Source organism: Octopus sinensis, linkage group LG3 (genome assembly GCF_006345805.1).
Source record: "Octopus sinensis linkage group LG3, ASM634580v1, whole genome shotgun sequence".
NCBI lineage: Eukaryota > Metazoa > Mollusca > Cephalopoda > Octopoda > Octopodidae > Octopus > Octopus sinensis.
This window is the reverse complement of record NC_042999.1, coordinates 86,337,355-86,347,849: the sequence shown is the minus strand read 5'-3', so window position 1 is coordinate 86,347,849 and position 10,495 is coordinate 86,337,355. Positions and strand designations below refer to the sequence as shown.

Below are 10,495 nucleotides of genomic sequence, written 5' to 3'. Positions count from 1 at the left end.
CTGATCACCGTGTCTTTTTAGGGTTGTGTAGAACTATATTGTCCAAAGTGGCTTTATTTAAGACAGTAAGGTATAATTTGAGGGAGATTTGACTAATTTCTTGGAGGTCGAACGACCACATAGATACGCCTGCATATGCTCATGTGTATGATGGTAGGTACTAGTGATCGCCAAAGCAGAGCGAGCAAGGTAGACTTGGTCACAACGAGACAATGTTGCTTCTTTGTACGCATCGCTGCTATTATACAACCTAACACAATTAATGATGCTGTTGCAAATCTTATGTTTAATGGTTTCCGTGGAGGATTTTTAGAATAGTTTTATTGTAATGTTTTAGGATATCGTAATTTTACCAAGGTGGCTGGGAGTTCTTGCACACTAGTGAATGGATTTTGAAGGATGGAGATTGTTTCAGTAACACTCTGTTACTGAATCAAATACCAACTGCTCATCCAGTTGATATTTCCTGTTGAATATTTTTTCCTTTCATTATGCAAGTAGTCTGTGAGCGTGGTCAGTACAACCTGTGATTTTACATATTGAACTGTTTTGTATGTTTTTGTAGTTTGTAGTGGAGAAGCTACAAACCTAAGCAAGGTTGGTATAATACATGGTGGATCAAATATATTGTGCATATAGTAACTTTATTCTTACTCTCACAGAATGTGATGCATATGTGCAGTGAATGGCATCGATATAATTCCTAATGTGTCTGTCTTCAGTGTGTGTGTGGTGTTTATATTTGTTGTGAGCGATATTTGTTTGTATCTGATGTGTTCTTGTTGTTGCTGTTGCTGTTGTTAGTGGTGGTGGTGGTGGTGGTGGTGGTGGGAAAAAAGATGGTCGATTTACAGATTCTGCTTTCAGAAAATTGTTTTCGAGCTTGGATTTTAGAATGATGTTGTGTTGAAAATGTTGTGCAGGTCATTAACTGAAATATTGTAGTGTTCCTCATGTAAATGCGTATAACGCCACCTTCTAGCGAAGTTTTATTTGTAACATACGCTTATAAACATAGACAGACACACAAACACATACACATGTATATACATATGTATGTAATCAACCTTCTTAGAAGTTTCTGTCTTACAAACTCCACTGTTGTAGAATACAGTTGTCTAGTGTGCTATGCAGTGGGAATCCCATACAGTGCAAAGCGAACTTCATAATCACGCAGTTAACAAACCAAATTAATTTTTTTATACGACAGGCGCCGTTGTGCTCCTAAGTTCATATCGACCAAAGATGCTAATGTTTCGGCTCTTTTGTGGATATGTTTTATTCTTGATGTTTTGGAAATGGGTGTCAAAATAGACTATTTTCCCACTCCTATAAAACTGAAGCATTTTAATTTATGCTTTACATTCTAGGTATTACATTGCAAATGAAACATTTTATATAATTACAATAGATTTTGTGTTAAATTTCTTCATTTTCATTTAATATAATAAATGGATGTAAATTTGCCAAGTAAATGAATAATAACTAAATATATATTTGCTAACAGAGAATCTTTAAAAATAAATGACACTGATACGAATTTGGCATTTCAATTTAACATGAGATACTTAACACTTATTTGTTGTAAATTGCCCGCAAATCAAGTAGACTAAGACATAAAAAAAACGCTAATTGACACACTATTATATAAACATTTTTTACTTTTGATAAACAAACATCATTCTCCCAATTCAAGTATTCGTGTGTCTAAATGACAAATGCACTACAAAATAAATGTTGATTTAAGAGTGCGGGGAGCGTGTTAGGCGAATTTAAACGATTTTGCTAGAATACATACTGATTGTTGTATAGCTAAACTTCGTAAGAGATAAACGAAAAAATAGCAGATTCAGCTAAAATATAAAACAAAATAAAATACTAAAATGTCACGCTCTTAAGACCAATTAGAGATTAAAAAATGTCTTAAACAGGAAAATGTGACATTGCTCTATTCCATTCTTCTGCCTATCTAACACACTCATAGATTCATTCATTCACCCACACACTCGAACTCACATACCCTCACCCACGCGTTCCCTTATCCGCTCATTCATATTTCAAAATTTTCCTTACTGTCTGCACCTATCCCCCCCCTCTCTCTTTGAACACAATAATAACATCATTTCTTCAAGCATTTCTTTTTCTTTATTCCCGTTAGTTTATTCCCGTTAGTTTATTCCCGGTAGTTTCCCAGAATTGCGTTAAATTCAAGTCAATAGTTTTCATTTGCTGATGATATAATGAATGTACTCAATACAAATATTTTTCATCAGCTCAGACTTTCTTCTTTTTTGTTTTCTTTTCTTCCCTAAAGAAGAATGGCATAAAAGTGCACTTAAGAAATTCTCTTCGCAACCATATGCTTCGAGTTCGATTCCTCTTTGTCATCTTAGGAAAACGCTTTCTATGATAGCCTCGGACTAATTTATAACTTAGCAATGAAAACCGGAACATCATTTCAGACAAAACTTACATATCTTCTTTTTATCATGGAGGAGTTTATGATGATGTGTTTTTCGGACTCTTTTGTAACTTTAGATATGTTGTTGAATATTTCAATCAGTATTCCTCTGTCTTCATGACAAGGAGTGTCACCTGATGACGATTGGAAAAAGTAACCATCAAAACACAGAGTCAAGAACATATCTAAAGATACGGAAACAATAAAAAAAAAATCATCATTAAATATGAGCAGTCCTTGAAACCCATTGTCATTTCTTCGATAAATCCATTACTTTGTATCTACTTCGCTTAGTATTCCGATTGTTGTGATCACCACCAATGTTATTTTCCTTCGCCATAACACCATTTAATTCAGTATTCAAATGCATTTGAGTCTGCTAGTCTACAACTTAATTCAAACAGAGAATATAATGGAATATAGTAATTCTATCTAACTATAGGAAAGCATATGCACTTTTGCTAGTTTTCAGCTTTGGATGACCAGACATATATCACTGATTATATCATTATATTGTACCTTCTCCATAATTACGTTAAATTCTTTAGAACTCGAAGCACTTGCAGCTTGGTTCGTTCTGTGACTATGGTTTCTTTGGTATTGCAGGTATTAGTAAACGTGATTGCAGGTTTCTCTTCTCTAGCAACACGATTTATAAGTCTACAAATAAGCAACCTGGCATTGCATTGGATGTAGTTTCCAGTTTGACAAAAATAAAGCCACATAGTGAGTTGGGGCAGTAAGGCGGTTGAATAGAAATAAAAGTTTTAAAAAATTCACAATTTTGGTGATGAAAATGTCATCGGACAAAATAATAGCAAATGGCCGAAATATTTACGTTAATAACCAATTCTTTGTTTGCCATTTTGTATTTAAGACCGAAAGACGTTATTTAAAAACTAACAAATGTTGCATTTTGAAAAACAAACGTCTAAAAGCCATGTTTTGGACCTTATCGACTAATCCTACTAGAAGAGATGAGTTTCTGTTTTAAATTTCGAAAGTAGAACAAACAAGAAATTGAAATTATTCAAATATCCTAGATTTTTAAAAAAAGTGAGTTCCGCCAACAGTATCAATACAGTTTTCATTGCAAACGTATTCATCAACCTAAGACTAAGGTAGAAGATACTTTCTCAAGATTCCACGTAGAGTAATCGAATTCGATGTAGCTGCGAAGCAAAGTCCTTAAATGCATATCTACGTGTGAAAAAAATGACTGCATTTTAATATAGTTTCATAAAATCGTTCGAAATAGCATAGAACTAAATAGAGTATCAAGAAAATAGGTATAAACATATCAAACAGAAAAATGTCGGCTATAAAAGGCAATTGATTAAATGCCATTCTGAAATGTAAATGTTAGAGAGGGTCAGTGATCGAATGCATCTGAACGTATCAATAATTCAGATTACATTTCAAAACTGAGGTTTGACATTTAAATTGATTGAGAGAATAAAAGATACAAACTATTACAGACTTCTCGGATAACAACCGACAAAATCGCTCTTTATTTTGATAATTCCAGTAAATTTCACCCGTAGAAAAACAGATAAGCAGCCAATCAAATTTCTTGTAAAATAATTTTATGTAAAACCATTCGTATCGTTTATACTCTATTTCTTACCAACTTCGCTTTATTAATAACTTTTTAAGACCGATGAAAGGTGACAAGGTTACAATTCAAGGAATTTTATATTCCTAAAGTAAAAAAATGTTTTCTACATATCTTATTCGAACTTTTCTGACAAATTTTCGGCTTTCTTTCTACTAATTACTATTATTTTTTGATAGTCCTCTGGATAAACTGATTAAATTTGACCTCGTTTTAGTTAGGTTTCAAGTGGTCCAAATATACTTTTATTCGCCAGCGGCAAATAGGTAGATTATAAAACATCATATTTGTATGACGAAGAACACTGAATGAAATTCAGTAGAAAATGGGTGTATGAAGTTTCAGACTCTAGTGAAGATAAAAACTTGCCATTCCTACACAATACAATACAAAGGAAATAGAAAGGCAATGTAGATTTTTATTTAATTTCTAGTGTGGGGTTTTTGTTAGATTAATAATTTTTTAAAAAATTCTTGTACTAAATTTCTCAATACCTAGTTTTGCAGTAATTTCAATCTCTTATCAAACATCCTTATTTTTTTCTATCTCTCTCCTTCTCTCTCTTCCCATATATAATGAATTGGTATATACTGTGCAAGTACTTACTGATCATTATACACCCAAATATTCAATACAATACATTGTACACGTAACAGTTTTATTGCATAGACTAGTATACAAATATGAAAAACAAAAACAATAATAGCAACCAAAAGAGCAGTCATTGTTAAATTTCTGGTAAAACATATTTTGAACTAAATGCCCTCTCGTGAAGTAGAGCAATACAGTTTACTCTCAATACAAAACCACCTTCTTCCGCCGAGACGCATTGTTTCATAGAACATACATGAATAGTATTTTCTTATAAAAGAATCAATATTTTTTCTTAGCTATGATAAACCCCTGTAACTCTAAAAAATGATCAAGATATAATAAGAAATACTATGACTAATATTTGACATTACTGATTCTATTTACTTCTCGATATAAATGACTTAATGAAATTATTTTCCTTGAAGAGAGATATAGTTGGGTTGTCGAGGAATAAATAGTGTCCTGGTACGTATTATGGTATCATTAATCCCATAATAAGGACGCTAAATCTCTTCATTAGACGTTTGCCTATTTCATTCATGAGAATATATTTGTGTACATATCTACGTTTAATTATAGAATTATTATACAGTTTAAGTATGAATATTTGTACGTGTGATTATTGAAGTAGCTATAATATTTAGACTAAATATATTTTGATATATTCAGAGACTGTGGTTCATAAAATACCGGAAGTTTGTACAGGATCAGTAACATATACGTCCTTACACACATATAAACACATCTAATTATTATCTTGAGGATGCACCTACTCCAATCTACCAGAACTTTTCTACAGCCTTCATATCAAATAAATCTAATAATAAACTTACTTATTTTTTGCTGTATTTTATGCATAATATGGGCATTTCCTACAAGCGTCATTTTCTGAACTTTACTTATAGAAAATTTCCCTGCAGCCTACTGCGAAGTATTTCCAAGTTATACATCTATTCCTAATTCCTTTTACATCTGAGTGATTTCATCATTAGTGTTTAGTGACTTACTCAACTTACCCGTTTTTCGGAAGTGGTCACGGGGTATTTTTTTCAGCTCAAAATTCCACACTAATGTCATAGCTGTAAAGTTTTATACTTTGGTAATACAACTTGATGCCATCCATACAGAGCAAATGAATATTCATGGTTCTTCAAACACTGTAACCAGCTCCTCTGTTGTTTAGGGCTAATTTTAATAGATCAAAAACAGTGTTGAAAGCGAAATTTCCTTTGAGTACTCCCGTTTTTATATGGACTGTATTAGATTATCAGATGCCTACATTAATTAAGGAACATATTTGTTTTCCATTTAAGCGAGCTAATTTTCAAAAACCCTAAATCGTCTTCATTAACACAAGATTCTACGAAAGCTGGCATACACTGACATACGTTTTTTCATAGTTTAGTCGGGCAGAATACAACTTTTGTTTCTGCCTGTAGTCTTATAATATTGTTTTGTTTATTAGCAGCTGTGTATACAGCTCTATGACCCTCTTTTCTACCCTTTTGTTTTTTAATTGATTATTTCTGTACATTCTTTAGCTTTCACCTGTTTGGTTTGTATTTCTTTTGTGATGATGATTATTGTTATTATTCACGGTTTGAGAAATATATCTGTTAGTGTTTCACAGTCTTTTAACCAGGTGTCAGTTTTGTTATAGCTTCGTTCCCCAAATTTTTTTTAATGATTTTTTCTCATTTGATGTTTATCTCTATTTTAGACCCAGCGAAGAGGTTATCAAAGTCCATGATATGCACTACTTCTTTCAGTCACCATATCCTTCCTGTTCACTATCTATGATCATGACCTGGCTCCACAAGGGTTGGTGGCTTTCCTATTCCTTCTAAAAATGATTTTCTGTTCGGGGATCACGACTTTATGATATTCCTTTAATTAAAAAGAAAATTTAACTTACAATAATAAAGAAATTAGGTTTAAGGCTCTTAATGTCCACTACCTAGTTTTTCTCCAGGACAATGGGGAAGTGAGTTAGTTTGTATTTAGTGCTATATAGAGTAGTTTAGCTAGAGGGTGTAAGTTTAGTCCTAGGATCAGCCAGGTTATACATATATATCCTGGTTCGAGTATAATGAACAAACTGTATCACGAATAATAGAATAACCAATGAGGATATCCCTGATATGGATGACAGGATGAGAACAATCTAATCCAGCAGATTTGACAAGAATTCGGTCCCATATTATCAGAATATAACAGGCACGTGAAGAGTCCGAAGAGTACAACCCAAACTTTGTGACTATGGCGACTAGATGAGGACCCATAATCTATAAGCTGAAAAGTAGAGTGAAACATTTTATCCCTATTCTTACTGGTTATGTGTTTTGAAATGTTTTCGATATTACTAACCACTTAGATTATCAAAGACGGTCATCAGGTTTGCAGTTCAATCTGAAGAAAAACAGCAGAAAATCGTCTAACTGTAGCAAACATTGGTTTATACTGGATGACTATCAGAAATGTAAATTCTAAGGTTCGCAAATAAGCAAATATTGGATTTAAATTTTGGCACCAAGCGAACAATTTCAGGGGAGGGGCTGGTCGATTACATCGACCCCAGTTTTCAAGTGGAACTTATTTCATAGATCCTGGAAGGCAAAGTTGACCTTGGCGGAATTTGAACTCAGAACGATTTTTACGTTCTGAGTTCAAATTCCACCGAAGTTGACTTTGCCGCTATGCATCACTCGGCGTGCTGCCCGCTCGCCGCCTCGGAAATGAGCAAATATTAGTAGTCGCATTATTAATGTCAACACAAAATATAAATGGTCGAACTTTTTAATGAATATGACTTTTGTACAAGTTGCAGAAATGAGTTCTAATTATACCAAATAATAGAAGCTATCATACTATATGCATTGAAAGAAGATGAATATTCATTTTGCATTTTACTAAGTATATGATTTAACTTGCCTCTCAACTCCCTAATGAGATCGAAAGGGCCTCATCGTAACATCCCAAAAGACAAAGAAGGATCGATGCCAGTGCAAAAGTGTGATACTTTATTTATTGACCCCGCGACAGGATTTGAACCCCGAGAGCAGAGAGCCGAAATGATAGCTACAAAGCAAACTATCCGGCACACGAACGACTTTACCAATTGCCCGTCTTGTTATTTAACTACGGTTGCATAACTTTCTCTTTACCCTTTCACTTTTGCCAAGAGTTTTGAATAACCTGACGCCACTCATTATACTCTGTGACATGTTTGGTGTTTCAATATTTAAAGTAATGTAACTATTTCGTTAATTAATGCTTTATAACATTTTAATTATTTAATCTAATGAATTTTTAATTTAAAAATTCATAATTTTTCACAGAATAGTTGTGCACTCTCAGTTCTAATGTAGTAGCAATTCGCCTTCACCCCACCTCCCTGTCCCCCATGATAGTGAAAAGGGCCCCACTTTGTTCCAGTCGTTACTTTATAAGAAAAGTAAATATACGTATTAATTAATATTAGTATTCCGTAAGGTGGCTAGATGGCAGTATCGTCAGCGCACCGAGCAAAATGCATAGCGGTATTTCGTCGATCTTTACGTTCTGAGTTCAAAGTCTGCCGAGGTCGACTTTGCCTTTAATCCTTTGGGGTCAATAAAATAAATATCAATTGAGCATTAGGGCTGATACAATCGACTTACCCTACTCTCCCTAACTTGTTGGCCTTGGGCCAAACTTTGAAACCAATATTACTAGTCCTCTTAATTTGTGTTGGACTTTTCCTTTATGCGTTAGTAGTTGTAGTTTATTTTATGCGTGTATGAATGATTGTAGAGGTCGTGTTGCTAATTTCGCAACAATCTAACTCCGAATTCGATTTCACAACGCTCCCTTATAGGCAATTGTTTACTACCATAGATTTGAATATACCAATACTTGCGACTGGAATTTAATACACCCAGTATTTACTTTTAGCTTTATTTGCTTCGAGATTCATCGTTCCTAAAAGAATTGTTTCACACTCTCGAAGTTTCTAAAATCTTACGACGTTTGCATACAATTCTCACTGGTAAGAATAAGCTTCTAAAATGGATGGAGAACTTCGAAGGGCTGCTTTAGTCCAATAATAGAACGCCTGTCATGTTTACAAGATATGTGGATTGGAGTCCCATGAGTAGCATCCAACTTTTATCCAAAGGGAGTTTGAATTCATTAGTTATAGCTTCACTTGCTTCAAGATTCGCTGCTCCTATATATATAATACCATTTTCTACTTGATGTAATGAACACCGTATTTTAATTTTGGTTCGTTCCGTTAGAAAATTTAAAATTCCTCTTATTATAGTAACATCAATAAATGCTTCGTAAAGAGAGAACTAAAACCAAACAAACAAAATCAATTTCAGAACAGTAATATTCATAACGTCTTTAGTGAAATAACACGGAAAAGACAAAGCAAAGTATATACAGCCTTCTATACGAAATGTATAAACACTGTTGATAGACCGGTTACTGTCCTAAGCTAACATCTCATATCGGCGTACTGTGTTAAAAACTCAATAAATATTGAAGGGAGATGAAAATTTTGTCCAACAGCTAGAACGTCTGATGCATTTCGGTTTTGTTAAGCAAGAATGTATCGCCTATGATATTGGAAACGGAATAAAACATTCACTGGAGTTGCAAACAGCCGCCTGGCTGAAAATAATATCCGTTATGTATAACCGAGGCAGTATTCAAATTGACTAATCATTTAGGTATCATATTTAATGTATATTCACTGTTGATAGGTCAGTTACTGTGGTATTTGTCCTGAGATATCTTATGGAAGTAGTGTGTTGTAAACACTGGAGGAAAATAAAAAGTCGTCCCAGCATCGGTCAGCAAGATCGCCAGATGCATTTCGGCCTTTTTGGCCTTTTCCAGTGACACGAAAATGGTAACTCTGTATTTCACTCGGTTTGCCTGCTGAGGTGCGTGTGTGCATAATTTATCTCTCACTACATCTTTAGAAATATGAATTAATGTGTACGGGAAAATAAATAGAATATATACGTTTATGTTAGTCATTACGTGTATGTGTGCGCGTGTAAGTATGTGTGTAAGTGTGCGTGTTTGCGCGCACATGCATATGCATATAATTGTGTGTATATATGTATATATATATATATATATATATATATATATATATATATATGTATGTATGTATTGCGACAAAAGTGCCGTGATAGTGTGATAGTATTCTAGCTCCTTCAGACTTACACAACATCAAACACTATCATCAGACTCATTAGTATTTGAGAGATCACACGAATATCAAAGCAGACGTACTTCATATTCGTACCTAATGACACTCTCTCTTGCTCTATATCCAGACAATTTATGCGCGCGTGCGTGTGTGTGTCTGCGTGTTTGATCCAAAGTGGCCAAAGACCGGTAATTTAGCTAATGCGTGTAGTTAAGAAACAGCCAAGACCATAAGATGTAACACATGCTCCCTTGTTTTACCTCTTCATTACATATCGTTCTTGAGCGGTGATGAAAGAGGACTACTATAGTTCAAATATTGCACTGTAAATGAAAGGAGGATTTTTTTATCAATTACTGTATTTCTTTCTTAGTGAATAGCAATTTGATATTTTTAAAACGGATATCAGTAACTTGCTTACTGAAACCGATTTTTTTTTCAGTTATTGAGACAAGTTAATTAATAGATAATAACTAATGGTTATTAGATTTAAAGACCATTACTTGGTGGATGGGTATTAAAGTTCACGGGTGTAAACTCAAAAGCTCCATATTTTTAGTGGAAAAAGAAACACTAAATTCTGTTCATGAGAACGTAAGATAAAACAAAAAAAACTTTC

The 10,495-nt window shown here is 33.8% G+C and overlaps 1 long non-coding RNA gene across 1 annotated transcript in view; it reads left to right on the top strand.

Moving 5' to 3' along the window:
* The first annotated feature begins 330 nt into the window (after positions 1-330).
* LOC118762763 overlaps positions 331-10,495 on the top strand; it is a 13,091-nt gene continuing 2,926 nt past the window's right edge. Inside the window, exons 1-3 of the long non-coding RNA XR_004998513.1 lie at positions 331-343; positions 855-873; positions 4,510-4,515. This is a non-coding gene — a long non-coding RNA (uncharacterized LOC118762763). The remainder of the gene's footprint in view (positions 344-854; positions 874-4,509; positions 4,516-10,495) is intronic.